At 35.4% G+C, this 23,329-nt stretch overlaps 2 protein-coding genes across 5 annotated transcripts in view; both read left to right on the top strand.

Moving 5' to 3' along the window:
- The window catches only part of LOC126371530 (probable oligoribonuclease), a 185,646-nt gene extending 166,753 nt beyond the window's left edge, over nucleotides 1-18,893 (top strand). The window contains exon 4 of one of the 2 annotated variants that reach the window (XR_007567053.1): nucleotides 18,884-18,893. The gene's annotated coding sequence lies outside the window, so the exon portion shown is untranslated. Of the gene's footprint in view, nucleotides 1-17,069; nucleotides 17,080-18,883 lie in introns of those variants that run through there. The other variant, XR_007567054.1, reaches the window with a different exon arrangement.
- LOC126371473 (serine proteinase stubble) overlaps nucleotides 1-23,329 on the top strand; it is a 189,809-nt gene that overhangs the window by 29,866 nt on the left and 136,614 nt on the right. The gene's annotated exons all lie outside the window — the stretch shown is intronic.

Genomic DNA, 23,329 nt, shown 5'->3' with positions numbered 1-23,329 from the left:
CAGAAGTTTAGTAGATCTTTCAAAAAAGATAACATTTTACAATAGTTCAATGCGTGGTAAGAATTAGATCTGTCAAAGTACATAAACTAGTGTCATAGAATAAGGAATAATACTACGTAAAGAACGGCAACTCTCCGCTCCCCACCAGCGGCTGAGCTATGTTTACCTCACCCCCCTCGGATCCACTTTAGTCTTCGATCGTATGGGCGTCAGACGCCACACACACAGCTGCGCGTGTACGATAACATCAACGTGTAGTGTCTATGTAAAACGGGTTTTTGTATGAAGTGTCCGCGGTGTGCTAGTGTTGTGATGTTCATTAGCATAGTGATGTATCAGTCGAGATTAGGTTGATCGATTCTTTTCTAACAGTATGCACTATTCCAAAAAGTCCAATCTACGGACAGACAGGTAATACGAGATGGCCGCCAATATTTATTAGAGCTGAAATAATTACTTTAACCTGCTTACTTGTAACTGTCTTCATTATCGAGTGCCTTTTTATTGACGGATTAACTTTTCTGGTCTGGGCTATTAATAGAAGGTGTTCCGACGCGTTAGAGAGGCGAAGACGAAGTATAAATTCCCCAAATAATTTATTTTAATAATTTTTATTTTATTTATTTATTTTAATTATGTTTTATTTTGGCTTGAATCAGCTAATTGTCCGAAAAAGTAAGATGATTCCGTGCTTGGGAAGGCAAGCTAAGCCGTTGGTCCCGGGATATTAGCCCAAACACCTCCACCTACCCGCAGTGGAGCAGCGTGGTGGAGTATGCTCCATACCCCCTCCGGTTGATTGAGGGGAGGCCTGTGCCCAGCAGTGGGACGTGTATAGGCTGTTTTTCGTGTTTTGACGTTTAGAAAAAAGTACCTTATTTGACTAGTTTGAAACTACCCTTTTATGCCCGGTTTCTGGCAATAGGCTCGCCCCCAAATAAGACAGTAGGCATGAGGGCGTCGTCTGAGGGGATTATATTTGAAAGAATTAATCGACCCTAGTTGGTCAATAGCAGTAAGCGCCGAATCAGGAAAATCGTCGACCACGCCGGCGGGGTCGGTATCGGGGTCCTGAAGTGTTTGTTGTTGCGAGCTGATTGGCCTTCTCTATAGCGATCAGACCATCGCCCTTAGATACGTATAGACGACACGGTTAACAGACTCTCTCCTGTCAAGAGTTTAGGTTACCAAAAGCAAATAAAAATATAGAAGAAAATCGAACATTCATTTGTTTTTCAGAAAACTTTCGCCCTTTGTTGGAATCGACGGGGCTTATCAAATAAATGCCATCAAAAACAAATTAAAATCCATCAATATTTGCATTGCAACAGGTCTACCAACATAACCAAACAAAACATCTTACTTTCTTTTATTTAGGGAAAATGTTCGGCCCTTTCTAACTCGGTAGACGAAAAAGCAAACAATTTTAACATAAACGGAAGAAAGCGAATTTCACGACATATTCATTACTAAGATAAATAAACAAGAAATAACAATACTGATTGAGGTATAACAGTGTTTGTCTACCTAAAATTGAATTCACGTACTTACGGGTTTGTGGGTTGAATTCCAAATGTCGTTATAAGGCAATTTTCCTCACAACAATAGGTACCTACTAACGAAATTTGGTTTATTTGATTTGTTAAGTAGCTGTGTACGTTGTGGCATGTAAGAGAATGGTAACTGAGCTAGCTTTCATTTTTTATTTAGTAATTTCCTCGGTTTTTATTAGAGGAATTTGTAAATTAATTTTAACTTTTATAAAATGTTTTATTTTCTAATATATTTCGAATATATTGGTATTGTTTTTTGCAACAAATTCCGTATATATCATGTTTCATTCAGAATTAATTTAATTTCCGGATTGCTACTAAACTAGCTTATTTTTTTATCTAATACTTTCCTTGCTTTTAGTTGCACGAATGTATAAATTAAATTTAATTTTCAATCAGTCGAATATATTGCTTATCATTTTCCAACTTTATCCTTATTTTCAGTCTCATTAAGAGTTTGGTTCAAAATCAATTTTCCTTTTGCAAGTACATTATACATTTTGATTATGAGTTTACGGGGGACAATATTTAAGTAAATACGCATTTATCGAGAGATTGCTTAGTCTGACATAATAATGTATGCCCGTAAATGTTACTATTCATACGCGTTATGTGTGAAACTCGATTAAAATAAAAACATTTTGGCATTGGTTTTGTGTATGTGATATATTTTTTTGTGAATTTTCAACTAATAAAATAATTTGAAAAGTGTCAATAAAATAATTTGAATTAACCCAATTTTTCTATAAATAAAAACGAAATAGGTACTTAGATACTGTGAAAGGTTGAATTAGTTGTTAGTACAAAACCCTGGAAAGAAAATGATAATGAGTTTAATTCCCGTAGAGAAAATAAAAAAAAACATTATGAAGTAATTCAAGGTCAGTGAAATGTGATATCCCTGTACTTGGCAAAGTCCAACTTGGCACTGTTACAACGACACTACATTTTATATAACAGAGGATGACACTGCCTTCTGTACTAGACAGTAAAATTGTCCTGATATATTCCATTTCTCAACTACAAGGACCTATAAGGAAGTATTTACACCGTTTAACCACAGTTCTTATCCACCCACTTTCAACTACAAATCTTCATAGTAATTAGTACGGACGTTCATATCTTCCTAACTTATTCTGTTTTAAAACCGGTAAAGGCTACAAAGTTTTATGTTCAGTCGGCCATGATAGCGGTTAACAATTATGGGGATTTATTGTGGCATTGTGTGCTGGATTAATTGCCCGCTGGTCAAGTTAAAAGGTGCCTTGAGATATAAGATGGGTATTTAGATGGCGCGCTATTTCTTGCCGGGTGTCGAGGGGCGTTTAGACTTGTGACTTGGCGAATACAGGCGTTTAGTAGTGACTCATCATCTCCCTAGCGCATAGCGTTATCCTGTTCTTCAAGGGGTCCTCTTACCTGATCTGTAGATTTGACAGTTCCGTTTTTGGTAGAAACCAAGTTCCTGTCAAACAGTTGCATTGTGTTGCTTGTTTGTTAAATATTACAATTTACATAAGATTTTAGGTAAGGCTAAAGCATTTTCTAGTTCAACTGGTCCTGAGTCCTGAGGTCTATTATTGGCTGAGAAAAAAAAAGTTGAAGTGTTTTTATTGATTTTGACGAATTTATCTTTTAAATTCGTCGCAATATGCAATCCAATTTTGTATAATAATTATGATTTAAACAGCTGTGTATAATTTCGCTTACTTTACAATAACACGATTGACTTGTAATATAATGGAAAACTATGAAAGTGGATACAACAACACAATAAAATATTTAAAGTTCATTGATTAAAGTTCATGCTTCGTTGAGCGTTGCTTGTACTTAGTACGTCTAAACGTACCTCGGATATGGTATCAGCACTTTAGAAATTGCGTGCTTTTATGTTGATGATATAATTTATTGGAATGGATCCTTGCTTAAGTTCTAACTTATTACACTGTCCGAACGTTTTGAACGATAAATTGCAGATTAAAGATGCAATTCTGTTTATGGTGAACTAGGCCAAGTTATAAGTTAGGCGCTATTAATTTTACTTAAGTATTTATTAACTTCTTGTATTTCGACGTTTAATACTCTTTTTTACACAGGGGTCGTGGCTCACGCTGCGGCTTATGCTGATCCTATTATTTCTGGAAGCCATGAAAAATGATTAACAATCCATAACATTTTTGGTTATTACTTTTTTATTACTGTTATTTAATTTTTTATTTACCTTTCAAACATGATTCCATTTTCGAAAAGCACTGTTTTCGCGCTGGAGAGGCAGAAATAAGGTAGGTAAGTACACTATTGCACAACGGTAGGTTTGATAAAAAATAAAACATTATACAATTATTCCAAATTCAAATCGTTCAGTCTATTTAAAACAGAAGAACAACTTTTTACAGTGCATAATTTTATTTTAAAAAAGTTTCCCTATTCAGCCAACAACCGTTTCATTCGACTTTGTGTGTGTAAAAAAGTATAAAAAAAACAATGATGGAATAGAATCGATACGTTCGGTTAATATATCGTTCACACCAATGCACACCGGTAGATAACATCTTTAGCAACGTTAGACCGGTTCTTAGTTCGGTTTATTACCTCCCGATAGACGGCTGGGAGGGATGACAGACAATGTTATAGGGCTAACCTTTGGATTTTAATTTTCTCATCATCATCATTAGCGTTATCCCGTTTTTCACAGGGTCTGCTTACAAAACCTGATAATTTGACAGGTTTAGTTTCATCTTTGGATGAAAATTTGTTTATAAGTAAATTATTATAATATGAAGAAAAACCTGTTAGAATTCTTCTTTTTAGTTAAATTAGATTTGAGTCGAGTTGTTCCTTCACTCGTTTATTGTAAGTAAAGTAATTATTTTTATACTCTAATTTATTTAACTTCGCAAAGCAGATGATTCTTGCTAGATATGTCATTTAAAAAAAAAATCCTTCCTGCAGGTATTCTAGTCCACTAGATCAAATTCCTACACGAAATTTTAAGCGTTTGAGCAATTCGGTGCGGTGTTATGATTCTACGCCTGCCCGACTAACATGACGTGTTATTATGTAATGAATTGTCGGCCTCCATGGTCCAGTGGTTGAGCGTTCTGCTCACGATCGGGAGGTCCCGGGTTCAAATCCCGGTGGGGACAAATCACTTTGTGATCCCTAGTTTGGTTAGGACATTGCAGGCTAATCACCTGATTGTCTAGAAGTAAGATAATACGTGCTTCGGAAGGCACGATTCAATTCAATTCAATTCTTGATGAATGGCTTCTGTGTGGTCGGAAGGCACGATAAGCCGTTGGTCCCGGTTACTACATACTGATGCTGATGTAAGTACGTAGTCGTTACTTGAGACACGTCAGGGGCCGATACACGATAGAAGAGATGTAATGAATTGACACTCAGAAATTCCTGGGTCAAAATTGTCTTCACCTACCGACTGTTTCGTCCTTTAAACATTTCTTTTATTCGTAACAGAGTTAAGACTGATAATCACGATTGTCGAAATGATTTAACCGTGTGCGACATTAATGTCCAACTAAAGAGCAAAACTCTAATATAGATGCTCTTTCTAGATAAAAATGGTTAATTTTGTTTGCAGATGTAAATCGAACAGTTTATTGGTTATAATGAAGGAATTTTACTGGTATAGTGCAGGTATAAGACTTTATTTTAATAATAGAGATAATGATAATTGTATATGCGTACATAATTAATGTAATGGATTAAAAAAAATATGAATAATCAAATCACACAGTGGTGCTGTGGTGGTGTTACACACCATCTAATTTTACTTTAAGTTATATTTGTCATTTTCTTATCCACCAAAAAAGAAAGGGACAGGCAACACCTAGACCAAAACGCAACCTGGACACTCCATACTAAAATGATGATTTTACCGTGTGTCGCTTATCTCCGTGTGTGCGAGTAAGACGGATAATATTATGCGCGTTCTTTTCCTTGTTAACGACGCACTCTCATCAATCAAGCTCGCTTCAAGTTCGTATTGGTGCAGGGCGGAGTGTCTCTTCTACACGTCAGTAGTATTAGTGTTTATTCTATGTTAAAAGTCCAAAAACCGTTAAATGATTCAGGATTAATATCACAACTTACTTACGCCTTGTAAATGTACACTTATTTAGAATCGAACACTTTATTGAGTGTTAAACAGGTCGTAACGAATGCGCACTAAACACATCGGTTTATTACAATCACTAGGGTAATTTGTCCAATGAACTGCCTCCATTTATTTCTTTGAACGCGGAAGCCCGTGTTAACATCAGTGTTACTAAAAGCTTAATAGGAAATTAAATTGTTTAATAATTTTGTAGCCGTTTATCCTATTATAAGGAAATTAGATTGACCAAAGCTGTATGGGAATTGGTCCAAATATCCACTAACATAAACATAAACTGCCTATATACGTCCCACTGCTGGGCACAGGCCTCAATCAACCGGAGGGGGTATGGAGCATACTCCACCACGCTGCTCCACTGCGGGTTGGTGGAGGTGTTTTTACGGCTAATAGCCGGGACCAACGGCTTAACGTGCCTTCCGAAGCACGGAATCATCTTACTTTTTCGGACAATCAGGTGATTCAAGCCTGAAAAGTCCTTACCAAACAAAGGACAGTCTCACAAAGTGATTTCGACAATGTCCCCATCGGGAATTGAACCCGGACTTCCAGATCTTGAGCCTAACGCTCTAACCACTAGACCACGGAGGCTGTTAAGTACGAATCACTTAAATACGAATATCACTATATTCTACCGTATCGTGTCATAGTGACGATATGACTCATGTCATCACTATGACATGAGTCATGTCGATCACTGGTCTCACAACACAAACGAGAGAAGAAGAAAAGAATATAAGCATGACTGTAAAAGCATCTCAGAGACTTGACCACACTACATTACACCTAGTAAAATTCATAACCAATCTATAAGTGCATTCATTTTCTCACTGCATCGACGAAAGTATGAGTTCAGTAATTACATAGTGTAATAAAACAAGAATCGAACCGGTACATTATTAATGGTTTTGTATTAATACCTATCTAAAATAGCCCTAATAAAAAGTGAAAACTTGTTTGCGAACATGTGTCTAAGCGCAGCTCAATGTTTGTGTTATGTAAAAATTAAGTGTCATTGACTTTAATGCCTTGTTTGTATGCAATTTTACCATGTAGTTGATGAAGAGTTCATGGGAGACAAACTAATTAATTCTTCTCTTATCGTGTGGGTTGTGAGGAATAATAAAGATCTTTTTTTAGTTGTTCTCGACAATGTACATAGGTGGGTTACATAAAATAATGCACAATTGAAGGGTATGTACAGTCACGAGCAATATAATGTAACCACTTTAGGACTCTATCGCACTAACATATTTGACATTTAGTGAGACTTACAGTTCAGTTTGTCAAAAAAGTTAATATGACATGGTACCAAAGTGTATACATATTAATGCTCGTGACCGTACGAGTGGAGACTGGCGCCCGAAATAAGCCAGAGCCTGTGTTTCGAGATCACCAGTGATCCAGATGTACTTCACGGATGGCTTAACATAAATAGGTACCGAACTCATTGAATAGAGATAGAGGATTAAGTACCGCACACTGGTGTCAAGGTTATGCAAGGCTCACTGACATGGCTCATGTAACGACTACGTACTTACATCAGTGGTAACCGGGACCAATGGCTTAACCAATATTACGCAGGAAGGAAATATGTATTTCTATTGAAAGAAAAAGCCATTTTATCAATTATTAAATACTTTATCTAATTCACTCTAGTACTCTCGTTATACTCCGTTGTTGTAATTATATTAATATTTTTCAGGGTTGATGAGGTTGGTAATTCACCTCACAACCTACACGATAGAAGAAGAAGAAGAATATTTTTCTCCATTACGCCATTCTGCCCTAATGACAACTCCTTCGCGGCAAAAACGTTCCACTATTTATTTTTTAATATACGATCAGATTTACGCAATGGATAACACTTTTTTTTATTATTAAACGTTATTCATGTTCAGACGTGGTAACAAAACCTTAGAATGTATCTGTTATATCTTAGAAGTCTATTAAGAATCCATGTAACTTAATAAAATTAGCGCAATTTGCAACTGGACCTTAAAATTCATCGTTTATTAGACGAAATATTGGTATTATTTTGTAGCAATAAATAGTATTGCTTGTAATACCAACAGTCGTTATTTACAATTATTCTACATTAAGCTTCCAATTAAAATGAGATTTGTAAAAAAATATCCAAAGGCCCAACCGATAACCAAACTAACGACGTGTCTGTGATATAGCTATTTGTGCATTTGGTTATCTTTAAGTTTTACGCGAGAGCATAAATATCTGGTGCATTAATTAATCAAGAGACACACTTATTTACTAATCAAAGGTTGATATTGAGTCAGACTCAAAGATGCTTTCACGGACTAGAACTCTATTTAAAAGTAAGTAATAAATTTGTCGTGATTCATTCTTTTTTTAAGCATTTAACTTTTTTTAAGCTAACTACAGAAAAAAAATCGCTCTTCCTAATACTTAGACAAAGATAAACACAAAGCAGGTGGCAAAATTCGAAATTTCATTGACTCGAAAAAAAAACCGTCTCTAACAGACCGTCTTTGGCTTTAATTAACTAAAAACCAGTGAAAGTGACGAAAAAGGGGCGAAGTTTTTTCGAAAAAACTCTTTCGAGAAAAGTATTTCCACGTAATAACTGTCACCGTTGTGTAACGACTGTCGCTTTCGGAATTAGCAATGAATTAATTCAAACCCGTGACGCGAATGTTTAAGTTCGGTTTTTACTGCGAACGTGACTTGCGAGTTATCGAAATTAACACTTTTAATTGGTTGTGAAACTAAGCGACGATTTGTTTTTATTGACAGTTCTATTGTTAGATTAAATTTATGCACTTGTAAATAACGCGATTTGATGTGATGCTTTGGGTACGTAACGTTATGCAATTGAGTATGTAATTATAGTGTTAACCTGCCGGTAAATAGCATTATACCCTCTAAATTGCTTCGTAATAATGAACTGAAGTATGAAGTAATTTAAACTAACGGAATTATTATATATGTTACTGTCTTTATCTTAGTTTGCTAATATGGAGTACCACAAGGCTCATATCCAGGACTCTTGTTTTTTGTATTCGAATAAACAGATTTATTTTCGAATAATGTGAGTCATATATCGAAAAAAGATGACCTAAAAATTAAAAGGCGATATTGAGAACGAGCTTCTAAAACTTGATAACTGTGAAGTGAAATTGATGCCAATATATCAAAATTATTGTAAGTTGTCATCACGACACGAAGAGTGCTAATATTATAATATCTATTATGAATATTAATTCTCCACACCCACTTTAAACTTAATTTATTAAAATTAATAAAAGCCAACCGGTATATTAAGTTAATATTAATTTTACACTTATATTTTGTCACATATTTCAATTACATCGTACATTAATAAATTGCCCCATTTTGGTTCTTAAATTAAGTTGATAAATATGGAAGTTCCACAGTACTTATTATTACCACATATTGTATATCTATGCTATTGAATAGATGGATATAAGTTATCTACTGCTTACGAACAATTAAGTGATTAGTTTCAGTAGATACCGGTCACTATCTGTCAAAAAAATATGTTAGCTTTTGTAATGTAAAATACTTACCTTTAGTATCATTATTATGTATGCAATATAATGTATTTTCCAATTCAAACTATGTAACAACGCCCAGGTATTGTCTTTTCCCACAGTATAAATTTTATAGTCGGACTTTATAGATATTTTACGGCAGTGTACGAGTCTCATGGCCATATAAAAATTAAGGGTTGAACCGTATAAATAACTGTCCGGAAACTAAATTTTAACTATTGTTTAAACAAGAACAGTAAGTAAAACTTTAATGATGATACGGTCAATAACTGGAAAATATTTTTTGCACAGATAATCAATTTCTTTATAGGACTATCAATGCGTACAAAACGGCAATAAATAACTATTTATTACACGCTAAAATAATATTGCGCTCCAATAAAACGGCCAATTTATAGTAAGTATTTTATAAACGCCTAAAATCCCATTTCTGCAAATTTATTCAAATTTAATGAAAGAACCGAGGAGAATTCTTTGCGAATTATTCAAATTTCTAAAATTAGAAATGGCTGTTTGTATTTTCTTATTTTATAGCTAATGCGATTAGTTCGGAAAAAGTTCAGCAAATATGATTAGCTTTGGCGGGAAAATAATCTGATAAGTAGTTTAAGTAAATTGGTTTGAGACTAAGTAATTAGTTAGGCTTGAAAGCAATCTACGGTTTATAATGCGTAAATGAGTAGAAATTAAACAGTATTAGACAGATAGAGACGCTAGTAAAAGTTCATTACCTAATGAGGTTACTTATAAAAATATTAAATTTGAAAGAAAAAATAATAACAATGATTCGAATAAGTACAACTTGTATCCCGTAAATGGACCATGTTAGTATTCATAGTAGTTATTAGTGTAAATCGGAGTAACTTATAAAACAGATAATCCATTCAGTCCATTTCTATTCACTGCTTCGTGATGCCTTTAAAGACATGAAAACCATGAATTCGACAGGATATTAACAAATTCAAATTTCATTTTAGAAGGCCCCTAAATTTACACGAACGAAACAATTATACAGCAGTTTAAAGCAAGTTAAAAAATAATACATTTTTTGTCGCCAGGCGTTAATCCCAGTCCAATAAAACGTAATTGCGTTCGCTCGGTCACAAAGAGCCATTCATTTCATTCGTCCAATTGGTTCCATTCTCTTTTCGGTCGCGTCCATTATCGGCCAATTTTCCGAGGCGCCATAATGGAAATTACGAAAGAAAGAGTGATAAAGAAAAGGCGTGTCAAGTGAGTGTTGCAGGTAAAGTATTAAAACAGACACGTTTGGTAATGCTTGGTTTTACTTAGGCCAAGATACTAATTATACAAAATAATGAAAATGTGTTTTATTTACGATAAAATAATCTCAGTATCTGCTATTCAATAATAATATAATGTACTATAATCAAGCTGAACTATTTTTACTGTAAGTATCGGTTCAAATTAACTAAATAAAAAAATATCATTTTCACAAAAAATCTGGAGTAGGACAATAATACATGCACTTACCCTGTAGGTGATACAATATTACATGATAGTGAAAAAATATATAAATAAACATACGTAATTATAACTACAATCAATAAATGTTCACTACATCGACCTTTGCATAATCTAGTATTTTTTCCATCGCATCTTTGTAGTTTAACCGTGACATCGTATCGGCCACTTTCTATGGCGCACTCATCTTATTGTGCCTGAACGTGCGCCCAATATTTGTTTTTGTCAACTGAAGCCAGACGTTCCACTGTTTGTACACGTTTTAAGGCCATTTTCGCTTTCGTCCGTGTTGCGGGGCAAGGTGTAACTACGGACAAAAGTGGGTAGAGCTGAAAAAAAATATTTACAACGAAAATATTTTTTTAGGTCAGTTGTCGTTAAGTATAACGTGTTGCATTTATGTTTGCATACTTAAACAGTTTGAGAACCAAAGTAAATTTGAACGTTTTACATTATTTTGTGAATTTTTATCGCGAAAATAATTACTTATTCAATTTAATACAGAGTGTTTAGATGCAGTTTGTGTGTTTTCTTTTTTTTATTACATAGAGGATTTATTACCTTTTCATATTCATAAATATGATCTCGCATAGTTTGCTTTCCAGTCTTTTTCAGTCCATTATGTTTAGCTAAAAGCTTTTAGTGTAATAGGGTTTGTTTAAAGTTGGAGTCTGTTTTGGACTCTGTTTTGCGATGAATAGACACGCCTGGATCTTGGAAGCGTTGAATCGAACGAGGTTGTTGTCACCCCAGTCTGAAACTCTCTGAGACCACTGACAACCCTGGTGCTTGCTCGTGCATTGGATATGTCTCTCCGTCACTGTCCTTTAAGTAGCAAATGATTACGACAGGGGACAGTAAAATGTTAATTTTATAAAACAAACAAACATAAATATTACCGTCACTGTCAATTGTCATAATTGTAATGTTTCTTTACCAGAACGCTCATTAAAAAGTTATTCTTTAGTGATACGAGTATACTTATTGATATTAATTTATGTTTATTTTGTATTCTTAACGCGTTTTTTCTTTCCAGGTAAGACTGTCGCCTGTGACTGTACACTGAGTCAGAAACAGGGCAAGTAATCGGATATTAAATTGTAATATTTGATTTGCCGTTACAAAAGGCGGCTTAATAGGTTGAGCGTCATAAAATAAATGAGAAAGTCGTCTGATCACTAAACTAACCAAACCTAACACAATACGTGATGGTTTAACTTCAGCTGGGTTGGTTTTTGTCGTGGTCTTTTTTGTTCTATATAATATAATTCATCAAACAACCATCTGCACAAAAAAACATCTTTCTACTATCACTAAGTCAAGTCAATATTTAAAAAAGTTATTATCCTAATTTAACACCGACTGGGAATCGAAGCTAGGTCTCTGGTTTATTTGTCAAAGAGTCAAACCATTACACCATAACCACACAATTATTACGATGGTATATTTGAGATGCTTATATTTATACAAATTACACACAAAATTCACGTCTCTCAACAAATACAATGTAGCCAGCAACAATAGGGAATTCATTAAAAGATATCGATTTAATTCTAATCGAGTGTTATCGATGCATCGCAGTGGCATCGATAGATGCTTATCGATACCATCTCGAATAGAATGGCCGTTGTAGCTAGCTACTGTGTTACTACGGATGGTATTTGTGCCACTGATAGGCTACTTAATATTGACCTCTGTGATCTTTCCGCGACCTCTCTTTATGGTTATTATAAAATAAAATGTATATATCTGGCGTAATATTTAGGGGATAACATAGTATTCAATAGCGGTACGGCGGCGTGCCGTTGTTTTTGCTCGACTTGGCGAGGGTACTGCCCCCAAATACATTTTAAGCAGCATATTTGAAGAGATATTATTTACCCGGTAAAAAGGTGCAGTATGTCTCACGACTAGGTATATTCCTAATTGGGGTAGTCAGAGGTGCATCTAACGCAGTATATACTGAGTACCCACGCTTCATCGAGCTTTCTACCGAACTCCGTGGTCTAATGGTTGAGCGTTGGGTCCACGATTCAGAGGCCCCATGTTCAGATCCCAGTGGGAACATCATCATCATCACCAGCCCATTAACGTCCCCACTGCTGGGGCACGGGCCTTCCCTATGGATGGATATGGAGATCGGGCCTTAAACCACCACGCGGGCCCAGTGCGGATTGGTGGTTATTAACGACTGCTAATGCAGCCGGGACCAACGGCTTAACGTGCCTTCCGAAGCACGGAGGAGCTCGAGATGAAAACTTTTTTTTTGTGGTCACCCATCCTATGACCGGCCTTTGCGAATGTTGCTTAACTTCAACAATCGCAGACCCAGCGCGTTTACCGCTGCGCCACCGAGCTCCTCCATATAATAGGTTAGTACTTAGATGATTTCTTAGACTACCGGAGATGAAAACTTTTTGTTTGTGGTCAAAGTTGCTTAACTTCAACAATCGCAGACCGAGCGCGTTTACCGCTGCGCCACCGAGCTCCTCAGCATGTGAGGACATACTGCACAAATTACTTTGTGATCCCTAGTTTGGCCAGGACATTACAGGCTGGCCGTTCGTCCCGGTTGCTACTTACTGCTGTAAATATGCACTCGTTACATAAGCCATGTTAGGGGCTTTTGGCGGCTCAATAATAACCCTGACGCCAGGGTGGATCAAGTTGGTAACACCCACAACCTATACGGTAGAAGAAAAAGAAGATCGAGCTTTCTATTATGTAGCCATAAGCCATCTATTATTGTTATGGTAGAACCAACTGTGTTAGTGCAAATTGCACTTACGATATATTATTATTATGATATTGGTGCAAATCTGGTACCGAGGATCAAATTAAAAAAAAATAAATCAAAAATATCTTTATTCAATAGGTAACATAGTTACACTTTGAATCGTCAATTTTACATAACGAACGTCTCATCCGCCTAAAACTACTGCAGAGATCGATCCGGCGATTCCCGTTTGAGAAACAAGCCGGTGAAACACAGGACCACATTGTCATAATTAAATATTCTTTCTTTAAAAGCGTATATTAGGATACGTGGAATATTCTAGACCTAACATTTTTTTATTTTCCTTATTCTAAGGATTCATTTTCCTTTTGTAATATGCCTTTGTTCAAACAATCAATAGAGAGCACAAAGCCCTAGAAATAATTAATTAAAATCTTTTGCTTGAGCGAACCACATTCTAGTCATAAAGCTTCAGTAAAAAAAAAAAAAAATTGGATCTCATTTTAAGTCTAAAAAGTTTTGTCTATGTTAATAAATAATTTAATAATAGAGAAAGAAAAAAATTGTTAAAGTCGAGGGAACTTTAACAATTTTTTCTTTCTCATTAGTACTTTTATACTACTAAGTTCATTTAATTAACTTTTTCGATCTAGATATGTTTATCTACAGCCGTAATATGGATCCGCCATAATTGGATAGTTTCCTATGTCAAAGATAAAATAATATATGAAATTCTGATTACTAAATACAGACAGATCTAAAGTGACAAAAAACGTTTTCTGTTTCTATTTAAATTATTAATGAATTATAATAAATTGAAATGTAATAATAAGTGCGACATTATGTCACGTTTTTCTATGACGCCACAGGTTGCTTTTTCATACAAATTCCATAGTAATATCGTGTTTTGACGTTTAGTAAAAATAACTGATTTGACTAGTTGGAAACTACTCTATTATTGCGTCACGTCACAAATGTTACGATACATCACGTTCTCCAAATACAAATGGTGGAGGAAAATATACCAAAATAACGTATGAAAGTACAAAAACAGGATGGAAAACCACCCAAATGAAATGTCAGTGGAGCTAATGAGAAACCCAAACACTATTTTGAGACGAAAGAGGAAAGCACCACAAGATTTAATCAAGTCCCATCCTTTAGGACCACCATTTATTATTATTATTTTTATTTATTTATTTATGGTGGTCCTAAAGGATGGGACTATGGTTCCATGCCTTGAAAGTCTGATAATAGTATGGAGAATGTCCTTGATGACAAATTGCAGTAAAAAGAGGCAGATGCAGTAGAAAAAAAAACATATGCAGCCGTAGCATGAATCCTCTATCATTATAGCGTGTTTCCAATAAATGAGACAAGTCTATCATTATTATAAATGTATTTTTATTGCTAGTTAGGTGATTTATCGCGTTTCGCCCGATACAAGCGCAGCATACTACGGGGCCTGACGACTTACACACATTAAACCCACGCTTATTTCACACCGGGGTAAGCAGTGACTATGATTTCGGTATGATATCTATCACTATTTACATAAAGTCACACCTAATGGGGCGGATACATGAATAATTTGTACGTATAACTTGCAGTAACTTTAAATGAAGTCTTAACATAACATAACAAGTATTTTACGGGACACACAGGGAACACAAAAATACAAAACAAAAGAGAAATAGAAAGAGTATAATGGTCAGCCATATTGCTTAGTAACAAGCTCTGCCAGGTAATCTAACATAGATAATATTATGATGAATGTTTTAACAAGCAACTGAGCGCTTTCTGCTTTTTTTCACTCCCTGTCTAGTATAGGACCCAGCATTAGCGCAATGTTAAATAAATAGATCAAGTATTTAGATATTAAGCGCACAGATAACCCTAAGCTCTCTTCATTGGACTCATGCTAAATACCACACATAGGTAGCCACAGCACTACATTGTTCCCTGCTTAATTAGACCACATTAACTTCACTATACTACAATGTGGATGATTAGCTCAGTGTGTTAAAGTGCCTGCCTGCTGGAATGGACGGTCTGGAATCGATTTTCTAACCTATAAAATTATACTATTACATTGTTTGACGTTTACGCGGTTATTATCATAATTAAAACACATAATACCAGGTTCATCACGGATATGAGACTCCCGGAATTTGGTATATATTCGGTATAAATATGACTGAGTCATCCCGTGTTCATGGCACTTGCAACAGTGTTGAAATATCGGGAGTCTCATATCCCAGGTTTTATCCCGGGATGAACCCGGTATTATGTGTTTTAATTACCTATAAAATTTACAGGTCTTGTAAAAAGTTGTTTGGTGTAACAAAAGGGTTAACCCATTCATGAGACGGTTATTACGTGACTTGCCCGAGCTAGGACCCTATATCACTAAGACACGATGAAAGCCGGCAACAAATTCTTGCTATATCATTTGTGAGATATAGGTGTTTTAGGTGCGCGTGCTTTTTTAACTACCGGTGTGACACTGAAGTTTACGAGGCTTTTGATCAGGAAATAGTTTATTAACCTAAATCATCTCCTTTCAGTGCCGTCTTTTATCGGAAGCATCGAAAATTACATTCCGTAACATTCCTGTGCAATGGCGATCATTGTAGTTATCTTCACTTTATATGCAGTATAGGAATATACTAAAAATCTTAATTTCATTTTAAGTTATATCCGTCATTTTCTTATCCTCCGTAAAGGAAAGGGACGGATTATTGACAACTGTTAATTTTAAAACCAATGATCACCCAGGCGAATAAAATAGGCATCTCGCTGATATGTATCCCGTTTGACGTGTGCTGTCAACTGAATTCTGTCTGGTTATTATAAAATTTTGGAAGGGTTTTTTTAATTTCTGCCTAAAATTGACTTGTGTTCCATAAACTTTATGCCTGTCGATTACCCGTCCCTTTCCTTTTCGGCGGATAAGAAAATGACAGGTATAACTTAAAATAAAATTAGATGGTGTGTAATCCAAACCTTTTTTTAGAGATTCTTAAGCCTTACTTCTGCCTATACTTATCATACTGCAAAATGTGGCCAAGATATACACAATTTCCGTCGCCTTAGCTGGTTCATACGAAACAATATACAGCATAAACATTCATAATCCTAATCCTTTCTACATCCGAGACGTCCTACATACCCGACATTGCGACTGCACCCGCATTATTCTCTAATTAAACCACATTTATGACGTCTATACCACTATCCCAGCTTAACATACTTCTGGTAAATATGCTCCTTGTTGTTCTAAGCCCATTGTTTGGATTGTTTTGAAGTTAATATCACATGACAAGAGATCCTAAGTAGTAAATTATAAGTGCGAGTTTTAAGAACATTTTAAATAATGTAAAAGAAAAAACGTCTTAGTAAAACGACTAGTTTTCTGTCATTGATATTGTGCTTTGTGTTGTGTTCTTCAAGAATACACTTTTCAATCTTTCTTTCTTAAAATGAGACGCTTCTGGTGCTTGACTTGGAGCAATTAAAACAAAAAACGCGTTCAGCGACTTATCAAATCATTATATTAAGTAATTGTAATGACAGCTGGATTCTCTCTCTTCAGATTTTGGAGTAAGTATTGTAGTGTATTGATATTGCTATCCTTGTCTCGAGCGCATACGTCATCTGAATACAAAGCAAGAGAAACAGTCAGTCAATGCAGGACGGTCTGCCTGTACAGAGTGATGGTGTGTTGGCGAGCCAAATCATGGCAGTATACAAAAGGTGTACTCTACAAGTATCCTTTTCTTTTTATTATCAGGGAGGCTAAAAAAGCCACATCGAAGCAATTCATCTAAAAAATGCAATATTGCAATTTGACATTTGCGCATATAAAAGTAAGTGCGCAATGCATACAAATGTCAAGTAGCATTATTGCTTCGATGTGGCCATTTTAACCCCCTTGATTGCCCGTGTGAAACCAATTTCAAACAACAATAGGTATAAGACGAACTTTCTTAATTCTTTGTTTAACAACCTGAACTTTACTGTCTTCATGTCATATCAAGGTAATAAAAAAGTAATTTAATACAAATGCACAAGAAAGTGATTTTAGTAATTTTGGTCAATTAACCCTCTCATTTCGTGTCACTTTGACCCGAGTCGATTTCAAATTATGACAGATAGTATCAAAGGTGACTTTCTAATAAAAATTAGGTGTTTTTTGTACCAAATTAACATTAATGATATTAGTTTAGCTTTATAAATCGACCGTATGAGAACAGGTTATAACGTTTCACTTTTTTATTTAAGAAACAATAAAACTGTCACTCTTGTCATTGATTTTAAAATTAGAATCTAGGTTTTTTGATCAGGAAATAGTTTATTAACCTAAATCATCTCCTTTCAGTGCCGTCTTTTATCGGAAGCATCGAAAATTACATTCCGTAACATTCCTGTGCAATGGCGATCATTGTAGTTATCTTCACTTTATATGCAGTATAGGAATATACTAAAAATCTTAATTTCATTTTAAGTTATATCCGTCATTTTCTTATCCTCCGTAAAGGAAAGGGACGGATTATTGACAACTGTTAATTTTAAAACCAATGATCACCCAGGCGAATAAAATAGGCATCTCGCTGATATGTATCCCGTTTGACGTGTGCTGTCAACTGAATTCTGTCTGGTTATTATAAAATTTTGGAAGGGTTTTTTTAATTTCTGCCTAAAATTGACTTGTGTTCCATAAACTTTATGCCTGTCGATTACCCGTCCCTTTCCTTTTCGGCGGATAAGAAAATGACAGGTATAACTTAAAATAAAATTAGATGGTGTGTAATCCAAACCTTTTTTTAGAGATTCTTAAGCCTTACTTCTGCCTATACTTATCATACTGCAAAATGTGGCCAAGATATACACAATTTCCGTCGCCTTAGCTGGTTCATACGAAACAATATACAGCATAAACATTCATAATCCTAATCCTTTCTACATCCGAGACGTCCTACATACCCGACATTGCGACTGCACCCGCATTATTCTCTAATTAAACCACATTTATGACGTCTATACCACTATCCCAGCTTAACATACTTCTGGTAAATATGCTCCTTGTTGTTCTAAGCCCATTGTTTGGATTGTTTTGAAGTTAATATCACATGACAAGAGATCCTAAGTAGTAAATTATAAGTGCGAGTTTTAAGAACATTTTAAATAATGTAAAAGAAAAAACGTCTTAGTAAAACGACTAGTTTTCTGTCATTGATATTGTGCTTTGTGTTGTGTTCTTCAAGAATACACTTTTCAATCTTTCTTTCTTAAAATGAGACGCTTCTGGTGCTTGACTTGGAGCAATTAAAACAAAAAACGCGTTCAGCGACTTATCAAATCATTATATTAAGTAATTGTAATGACAGCTGGATTCTCTCTCTTCAGATTTTGGAGTAAGTATTGTAGTGTATTGATATTGCTATCCTTGTCTCGAGCGCATACGTCATCTGAATACAAAGCAAGAGAAACAGTCAGTCAATGCAGGACGGTCTGCCTGTACAGAGTGATGGTGTGTTGGCGAGCCAAATCATGGCAGTATACAAAAGGTGTACTCTACAAGTATCCTTTTCTTTTTATTATCAGGGAGGCTAAAAAAGCCACATCGAAGCAATTCATCTAAAAAATGCAATATTGCAATTTGACATTTGCGCATATAAAAGTAAGTGCGCAATGCATACAAATGTCAAGTAGCATTATTGCTTCGATGTGGCCATTTTAACCCCCTTGATTGCCCGTGTGAAACCAATTTCAAACAACAATAGGTATAAGACGAACTTTCTTAATTCTTTGTTTAACAACCTGAACTTTACTGTCTTCATGTCATATCAAGGTAATAAAAAAGTAATTTAATACAAATGCACAAGAAAGTGATTTTAGTAATTTTGGTCAATTAACCCTCTCATTTCGTGTCACTTTGACCCGAGTCGATTTCAAATTATGACAGATAGTATCAAAGGTGACTTTCTAATAAAAATTAGGTGTTTTTTGTACCAAATTAACATTAATGATATTAGTTTAGCTTTATAAATCGACCGTATGAGAACAGGTTATAACGTTTCACTTTTTTATTTAAGAAACAATAAAACTGTCACTCTTGTCATTGATTTTAAAATTAGAATCTAGGTTTTTTAATTTCTATTTTTTAACTATTCTTTTTCTTCGTTATAATTATGGCCAGACTTATGCATAAAATAATTTATAAAACTTACAGTTTCTTATTTAATGACTTCAGTATTATAACATAAGAGGATTTTACAAATGCAGTACAATTAAGAAATATGTGAGACAGAACTTACATTTTGTATAACACGACAACAGTTTCACTTATCTATTTGTTGCGCTTAGTAATGTTAATATATTATTATTCGCCTTACTATGCGACTTATGATTCTATGATATAGAGCAACACGGGCTTCCGGCGGCTCTATGCCATTGATACTATAACGAACACTAATTATTTCTAATGTATTTGTTGTGCCTATATACAACGAGTTGTTTCATAATCACACGGTTAGAGTATGATTAATATTACCAACCGGGAATGTGTATTGTGTATTGTGTGATTGGTCAACTTTTTATCTTAAAAATACATTATATGTATAACTACAAAAATCGTATGAAATCAAAAGCATATTTGAATTAAGATGATTTATAGCTTTGTTATTCTAAAATGTAATCCTTTTAACTACTCAGTTACTTACGACATTCGAATGTTTACGTTACATTTACAATGTAAAATGTAAACTTTTGTAGTGAATATAAAGTCGTGACTTTAGCCGTCGCTTGGGGCTCGAGTCGTCGTGTTATACGGAATGTAACCTAGTCCAACGCGCGACTAATGTAATAACTTGGGAGTATTAGTCGACATTAGTTCGAGACCATCGAATTTTATTGCTGCGGCGACTAAGTTTCGCCAAATAAACTTGAAATACATTTGCGAAAGTTCTGTAGTTGGTTTCTCATACTCGGATACTTTATATGAAAGTACTAGGTGTTAATACTCGATGAAAAGTAGACGATTTGTTCATAATGGTGCTAATTTCGGCACACATCATCTAAGTTTATTTTAAGTTATACCTGTCATTTTCTTATCCGCCGAAGAAGAAAGGGACGGGTAACCGACAGGCATAACATTTATAGAACACACGTCAGTTTTAAGCAAAAATTTAAAAAAATCGATACCACACATCAAACGTATTGCATACCGAGTTATTCTTTCATTAACAGTAGTCAATTATCCGTCCCTTTCTTTTTCGGCGAATGAGAAAATTACGAGTATAACTTAAAATAAAATTAGGAGGTGTGTGCAGGAATCGGGGCCAATACAGTATTAAATTTATATATTTTTACGCTGTGACGTTTTAGTCAGTCTGTTTTATGTTAAAACTCAAACAGGGTCTATTCGATAGTATTCAGTCTAATATCTCTTTATTCCTTAATTTATTTACTTATAATAAGTTGTCAAGGAAAAAAAATAATTTAAAATTTTAGCAGATGGACCTCTGCCTATTCAATTGCATAATACGTTCCGTAAAACTAAGGTAACTTATTGAATACAAATCAGCTGCGCAATCACGGATCTTACTATTACCACATTCTCCATATTATTTTCCTCAAATGAATCATTGGGTTTACCAGAAAGAACAAAAGAAATGTTTTATTGAAGAAACAATATTTGTACTTACCTAAATATCTTAGTAAATACGAATGAGACAGACAGTCGACGTGTTCTTCCTTAGGCTGCGTTTCCATTGACGTGGAGCTGTGCGGATTTGACCAATCACAGCGTTCAAGAGAGCGAAAAACGAAGACGCTCTGTCACTCTCTTCCTCACGGTGATTGGTCGATTCCTGCACATCTCCGCTCATTTCCGCACTGCTCCGCGTCAATGGAAATGCAGCCTTACTCCTTAGCGGCTTACGGCAATTTAAGTTTATGTTATGCATACCTACCTTGAGTAAAAGATGTGTTGCTGTTGCAGTTTCTTGTCTTTTCTTCTCCTCAGCCATAATACCTTGCGAAATGACGTAAATTCAAAAATGTTACATTTACCTTCAATATGTTTATCCATGATAATTACGTCGGATAAATGATTCTGATTTCTAATTGTGGTATTAATAAACGAATCTCGGCTAAACTGCCTTCAATGTCATGCTCAAGTCCCTGTTTTTATATAAGAACTGTCACATTGACATGATCTTGAGAGCAGTCTCAAAGCTGAGATTAGTTTATTAATACCGCCCTAAGACTAAAGTAAGACCCAAAGGGGGTGAGGTCGGCGTCCGCAACGAATTGGTGCGGGGCGGAAAGTTGCCGTTTTCTACGTACTTAGTACTCTTTATTTTATGACGTAAGTGACATTGTGAGTCTTCTGTTTGAGAAAATAGGCAGTCAAATATCAGGAAAGGTTAAGCACAGTCGCCAGTAATAAATAAAGTCCGGTAGTCTAAGAAATCATCTAAGTACTAACCTATTCAGTGCTTCATGAAACAATAGTATTTGCATACTTGTAGAATATTGAGAAACTAGGATAGCTAGAGATCGGTATGAATCCTTAGGAATGTTAGAAAATGAAACTGGATTGGATGGAAATTAATTAAGTATATAGTACAATGGTGCTTTATATATAGGATGGTCGTTTTGACTATACCATGAGCCATATCGTCGCTGATGTTGCGAACTGACGTATCTGCAAATTTTGGCGTAACTGATTTGCATGTTTTGCGATTGTCAATAAGACACAAATAACTTTACCAAACAAATTGCCACATAATTGCCTTTTCGAAAAATTACATTCGAATGTAATTTTTGTTAACTAAACCTCGTATAAGACAAGCTACCTAGCTTGTCTTATACGAGGTTAATCCGGGTAAAAAATCGTGGTAAATTTTTACCCGGACATTTATTATTATTATGAGCCGTGGTAGCCCAGTTGGTTGGACGCTTGCCTCTCACTTTGAGGTCGCAGGTTCGAATCCAGCACAGGCCTAAACCAACTATTGTCGAATTTATTTTCGAATTCATGTTTGAATCATAAATGATTATCACGTGCTCAACGGTGAAGGAAAACATCGTGAGGAAACCCACATTCCCGAGGAATGCATTTTCGGAAGTATGTGAACTAACCTGTATTGGGCTAGTTTTCCCTTCGCGGGTTGGAAGGTCAGACAGGCGTCCGCTTCTGTAAAAAACCGGACCTGTCATATCTGCAGGTTAGGTAAGCGGCGGCCCTGTGAAAAACGGGTTAATTCTAGGGAGATGATGATGATATATTAATTATTATTTATGATAATTGAAAGAAATCGAAATTGTTGAAGAAAATCACACCCGACTGTTATTCTTCAAAAAGGCGCTTTACAATAGGGCGACGGAATGCTCACTTCCTTCCCACGGACTCCCAGAGACGATACGTGGCCAAAATGACTAATATACCTTCATATAACACTTAAAACATGCCGAAATATTAATTGAAATTCAACATCTACCGACAAAATAGTTGGTAAATACACGCGTGACTTGAATCTCGTTGTTTGTCATACAATGCTGTTATCTGACTGGATCAATGTCAATGTATTATTGCTTATGAGATTAACTTCTCAACAGTTGTTAAGGTTATTCAAATCAAAATCAAATCAAATATACTTTCATCATCATCATCAGCCCATTAACGTCCCCACTGCTGAGGCACGGGCCTTCCCTATGAATGAATAGGGAGATCGGGCCTTAAACCACCACGCGGGCTCAGTGCGGATTGGTGGTTATTAACGACTGCTAATGCAGCCGGGACCAACGGCTTAACGTGCCTTCCGACGCACGGAGGAGCTTGAGATGAAAACTTTTGTTT

Source organism: Pectinophora gossypiella, chromosome 12, assembly GCF_024362695.1.
Source record: "Pectinophora gossypiella chromosome 12, ilPecGoss1.1, whole genome shotgun sequence".
Taxonomy (NCBI): Eukaryota; Metazoa; Arthropoda; class Insecta; order Lepidoptera; family Gelechiidae; genus Pectinophora; species Pectinophora gossypiella.
The sequence above is the reverse complement of the archived record's forward strand: the minus strand, read 5'-3'. Positions and strand labels throughout refer to the sequence as shown.